General features: G+C 41.2%; 1 pseudogene; it reads left to right on the plus strand.

Annotated features, from left to right (window-relative positions):
• Positions 1–866: 866 nt before the first annotated feature.
• LOC102876155 lies at positions 867–1,054 on the plus strand (annotated as a pseudogene).
• The last annotated feature ends 5,253 nt before the right edge of the window (positions 1,055–6,307 follow it).

The following is a 6,307-nucleotide window of genomic DNA, read 5'->3' on the forward strand; positions in this document are numbered from 1 at the left end:
GGCTTTGACAAGCACTGTGGCAATTGGACAATTAAAACAGACTTTCAAGGGGTGGAAAAAAAAGAAGAACGAACTGGGGAGGAGAGTAGAGAAAATAGTGCAACAATGAATGAATGAAAACCCAAAATCTCTGTAAATGTTCATTAAAATTAATAAAATTTCATAATTAAAAAAGTGATGATTCATAAAATAGCACAACATAGGCAAGTCTAAAGGACGTTATTCTGAGTAAAGTGAAATAGCTCAATACAAAAAGGACAAATACTGTTTAAAACTACTACTGTCAAAATAGGAAGGTGACTGGAGGTGGGGTGTAGAACAGGGAGAGCAGAAAAAGAATATACAATGATCAGAAGGGAGCATCAGTCAGCCTGGGAAGAACAGACGAAAAAAACAATATGGGTACTGCCGTTAGCAATTTGGAACAGAATATCACTGTTCATATTGGGGGGCGGGGGGAAGGGAAGGAGAGAGATGAAGGAAATAGAGTAGGGCAACAGAGTTCGGTGGACAAAGGGGTTAGGGTTAAGGAACAAAGTTCAGTGAGCTTTTGAGGAAATGTGCTGATAAAAGGCATTGATGAATTGTAATTCATATTCTAAAAGGTGATGCATATGAACAATTGTATGGAAACCAATTTTTAAGAAGACAGCATGGGACTTGTATTGAACAATGCCGCTCTCAATGAAACCCAGGGCTCAGAACACTGTGTAATTGCAAACACAAAAGAACAACGAGAAAGGTATCATCTTAAAATAAGTGATGGGTTCAAAATACAAGCACGATGTAGAAAAATACAAACCTCTAGGCCAGGGAATTGTTGATTTTCCTAGTCCCTCTCTTCCAGCCTCAGTTCAGTGGTTGGGATGGTCCGTGGAAGTCAGAGAGAACTTGCCCGCCAGGAAAACATGAAGAAAACCAAGGAGATTAGCAAGGGAAAAAGAAAAGAGGACAGTTTGACTGCCTCTCAGAGAAAGCAGAGGGATTTCGAGATCATGCAACAAAAGCAGAAGGTAGCTAAGAGAAGAAGTCTTTGCAGACCAGAGAAAAATGAAGACTAGCTAATTTGGAAAACTTGGTTGCTATTGGCAACTGGGTGTATAGTACACCGTAAGATCAAGATTTTGCAGAGTGAACAGTCATTACATATGTTATCATTTATCCTTATAAAACAGTCTATTTTAAACTTTACCTTTTGATCTGATTTAGTGTGATGTTTTAGAACTCCTCTTTGAAAAATAAAACACCAACCGTGCATGGAACATAAAAAAAAAAAAAAAAATACAAACCTCTCGGTCAGTGTTAGATCAAGTGCTTCATCAGATTGTCTATAACCATCTTCCCAACAACCCTAGGAATGAGAACTAAATTAACACCTCTCTACAATTTGGGGGGGGGTCGGGAACCAAGGATGTGGCGTAGCAGGCACCAAATAATAAAAACCTATTGATTCTAGATCCACAACCTTAATTGTTTGTGATGGCTCGTTTTATGTTAACTCAGTTAAGTTGTAGTGCCCAGTTGTTTGATCAAACATTTGCCTAGATGTTGCTGTAAAGTATTTAAATGGGATTAGTGTTTGTAACGTTTGGCTTCATATAAAGTTGATAGATCACCCTCCATGATATGGATTGTATCCAGTCAGTGAAGGTCATTAGGAGCAAAACTCGATGTTTCTTAAGGGAGAAGTATCCAGCCTCGAGAACATAAATAGACATCCTGACAAAATTCCCAGCCTGCTGCCTGGCTTACTGATTCTAGACACAAGAACTGCCAAGCTTTCCAATCTGTTGCTTGACCTACGAATTTTGGACTTGCCAGTCACCACAGTTATATGAGTCAGATCTTTAAAATATATCTATCTATACGTCTCTAAGCAAAACTGAAGACAAAATTCTCCACTAATGGAACTTTCCTCTACACCACTGACAATCAGTTACAAAGGAGTGAAAACGGACACTCTGGAGACAATCTTCCCAAGTTAAAATACCAGCCTGCCCAATGGAATGAGCTTGGGAAAAATTATTAACCTTTCTCTAACACAAGCAAGTTAGTATCTACCTCATAGAGCTACCCCATAGTGACCCTATGCACAGCAGCTCTGAAGCCTGCCCTGTCCTGAGCCAGTCTCACTGATTCCATTACACCTACCCCTATTGCCCCAGTCACTGTATCAATCCATCTCATCCGGGGTATTCCTCTCCTGTGCTGTCCCTCTGCGCTTCTGAGCATGATGTGCTTCTCCAAGAACCAGTCTCTCCTGACCATGTGTCCAAAGTATGTGACACTGAGCTTCAAAATCCTGTCCTCCAAGGAGAAACTAGGTTTCACTCTCTCCAAGACAGACCTATTTGTTTTCTTGTCGGTCCACAGTATGTTCAAGACTCTTGCCCAGCAGATAGAGTTACTATCTATAAATTGCTTAAAAGGATACGTACTACTAAGCACTCTAAAAATCTTGTTGTTGTTGCTGTAGTTAGACGTTATTGAGTCAACTGCAGCTCACACTCACCCTGTGTACAAAATATGGAAACCTTACCACAGGCTGTGTCATCGTCCCAATCTCTGTTGCTCTCTGGCCCATTGTTGTCATCACTGTATCCGTCCATCTAGTCAAGGACTTTCCTTTATTGACCCTCCACTTTTCAAAGCATGATGTCCTTTAACTAAGGACTGGTCCTCCTGATAACCTATGTTAGTGTGTGAGATAAGCCTAAAGTGTGTAAAATAACATGCCACCATCCATGCCTGTAAAAGGGCACATTTCTTTCAAGATAGATTTATTTGTTCTTTTAGCAGTCAAAGGTATGTCTAATAATCTTTCAGTCACCAAATATTAATAATGCATCTTGATTATATGTTTGATCCACTTTGCACTGTAAGATTTGGTAAAACTCTTCCATTTTCTCCTCTTTGGCTTTAGCTGTGTGAAAATACATTCTTTGAATGCATTTGGATAATACCCTATCACTCATAACTTTGTAATTCAGGACAGAACTTAAAATTGTGTTTTTAACTATAGAAGAAGCAGCGTTCTTCTGTTTTTCATTCCCAATATGGTATATCATGTGATGGCCTAATTCAAAGTGTCTAAAGCCTTCAATATGGATTTTATCTCAACAAAAACAAAAATTCTCATTACTGGATCAATAGGCAACACCATGATAGGTGGAAAAGAGATTGAAACTGTCAACAACTTCATCTTACTTGACTCCACAATCAACATACTTGGTACCAGCAATCAGATCATGAGACATAATACATTGGGGAAAGTCTGCGGAAAAGGACCTCTTCAGATTACTGAGAGGCAATGATATCAGTTTGATATCAAAGTGCACCTGATTCAGGCGATATTTCCAGTCACTTGGTATGCATCTGAGAGCTGGACAGTGGATAAGGGTGACAGAAGAAACGATACCTTTGAGTTGTGGTGTTGGAGAAGAATGAATATCCCATGGACTACTAGAAGAAACAAACAAACCTGTCCTGCGTAAAGTGCAGACAGAGTGCTCCCTGGAGGCAAAGATGATAGTTTTGTCTAGCCTATTTGGGGCATGTTGCTAGAAGAAGCTGTTCCTTGGAGATAGACATCATGCTTGGGAAGGTGGAGGGTTAGTGAAAGAGAGGAAGACCCTCAACCAGATGGGATTGAAACAGTGACTAAAGTTATGAGCTTGAATGTGTCCGAGATTGTGAGGATGGTGCAGGATAAGACAAGGTTCAGATCTGCTGTTAATAAAATCGCTATGGGTCGTACTTGACTCAACAGTAACTAACACCCACCACCTCATAGTCTCATTCACGTTCCCACCATGCTCTCCCTGACAGCAGCCACATTCTCACATTTCCTTTGTCTTTCTCCATTCTCTCTCCTCACTCACATCTCTACTTCCCAAGTCTGTCAGATTAATCTTTCAAGCGCATGATTCCAATCATTCAAGCAGAAATTATTTCATTAGCATCTGGAAAGATGAGTTAAAATTTCCTCCAGTCAGGAGCTCTGGTGGCTTTGTTGTTTTTTATGTGCCATTGAGTCTTCTGTGACCCATAGTGACCCGATGTACAGCAGCTCCGCAGCCTGCCCTGTCCTGAGCCAGTCTCATTGGTTCCATTACACCTACCCCTATTGCCCCAGTCACTGAATCAATCCATCTCATCCGGGGTATTCCTCTCCTGCGCTGTCCCTCTGCCCTTCTGAGCATGATGTGCTTCTCCAAGAACCAGTCTCTCCTGACCATGTGTCCAAAGTATGTTGCACTGAGCTTCAAAATCCTGTCCTCCAAGGAGAAACTAGGTTTCACTCTCTCCAAGACAGACCTATTTGTTTTCTTGTCAGTCCATCGTATGTTCAAGACTCTTCCCCAGCATCACAAACTCAGTGGTAAAAAATTGCACTGCCAATCCAAAGGACCTCAGTTTTGAGGGATTTTTATTGCTGCTGTTATTGTTGTTGCTTTATGTATATCTATGTAAATTATCTCTAGAAATCATAATGCTTAGAGTATGACTGAACAGTCTTTTTTAAAAAATTAAAATAAAGTTTACATTTTGTACTGGTTTACTTACAAAGGTCATATACTTTTTTTTTTCACACAAGGTGTTTCCCATTTCCTTTACTCATCTATCCCTCCACCTATCAAATTTTATGACCCTCTGATTAACCACCCCCTTGTCCATCTTCATCCTCTGCTCCTCCCCTCCCCACCTTGAATCTTCATACACATTCTACAATAATGGTCTTATACATAGTATTTGTCCTTATGGGACTGAGTCCATTCACTTAGCATAATGCTCTCCAGTTACTCCCGAGATAGATAGTAATATATAAAATCATCACTGCTGTGTGCTGCACAGTATTCCATCATGGAATGTACCATAATTTTTCAATCCATCCCATTATGATTGGGCATCTGGGCTTTTTCCATGTTCCTGCTATGATAAATAATGCAGCTTTGAACATTGGTATACAAAATCTCTGTCCCTCAGTTCTCATTTTCTTGGGTTATATTCCAAGCAGTAGAATAGCTGGGGTATATGAAATTTCTATGATCAGCTTTTTGATGACAATTCAAACTGCCTTCCAGAGTGGTTGTACCATTATATAACCTCACCGACAACGTATTAGAGAGGTCCTCAGTTGTAACTCATCAGATGCCCCACAGGAGAAAAATGAGCACTGTCCTGTGCTATTTACTCTGAAAACCTGCTGGAGGGTCAACTCTGGATTGGTCCCCTGCTCAATGGTACGTTACAGCCAGTTCAGTCTACACATCTGCAGCACTGATATGTGAGAAGGGCTGATAGTTTGATCTGAGCAGGCAGGAGTTTGTGTTACACTGTCACTGTGACATGGCTAGGACCAGTGGAGTGGAAAGTGATAGAAAACCAGAAGGCAGACATCTAGAGGGAGGAATCTGAAGACTGACTGAAGTAGCACCTTCAATAGTCAGGTTTGTCCTGCTATTTTATAAAGAAATAAATGATGTTGTTGTTGTTGTTGTTGTTATATGCTGTCGAGTTGTTTGTGACTCATAGCGACCCTATGTACAACAGCCCTAAACTCTGCTCTGTTCTGTGCCAATCACACTGTCTCCAACACACCCATCCCGATTACCCCAGTCACTGAATCAATCCACCTCCTAAAGGGTCTTCCCCTCCTATGATGTCCCTCCACCCTCCCAAGCATGATGTCCCTCTCCAAGGACCAGTCCCTCCTTGCAACATGTCCAAAGTATGTAAGATGATGCCTCCAGATCCTTGCCTCTGAGGAGCAGCCCATTTCAACCCTCTCCAAGATGAATCTGTTTGTTTTCTTAGCAGTCCATGGTACCCTCAATACTCTTCTCCGGCACCACAGTTCAAAGGCATCAATTCTCCTTCTATGTTCCCTAGTCATTGTCTAACTCTCTGACACATAAAAAGTGATTGCAATGACCATGGCCTGTATTAGACGTACCTTAGTCCTCTACTATCCCAAGAGGAAGATAACATCTTTTATTCAGAGAACAACATAATTTATTCTATGTGGTCACAGATACACGGGCAGACACAGGCATCAGGAACTACTGTGCTCCATGGTAGCCGGCTCCTGTGATATCATAATTGACCTTTTTTTCCAACCTATTCTCCAAGGAGAATATTCTCCTCTAGGTCATATAGCCCTGGTGTACAAGTTGCCGTATCAAGGTCACCTGTGGTTGCTGTGAGGCTGAACACTGTGACACAGATGTGTCAAATGCATTAATGATTGTCTACCCAATGCAGACAAAGAGTGGGGTGGAGCTCCCCAATTAAAACAAGCTTGGAA

This window comes from Elephantulus edwardii, unplaced genomic scaffold, assembly GCF_000299155.1.
Source record: "Elephantulus edwardii isolate Elephantulus edwardi_28Jun2011 unplaced genomic scaffold, EleEdw1.0 scaffold00035, whole genome shotgun sequence".
Lineage (NCBI taxonomy): Eukaryota > Metazoa > Chordata > Mammalia > Macroscelidea > Macroscelididae > Elephantulus > Elephantulus edwardii.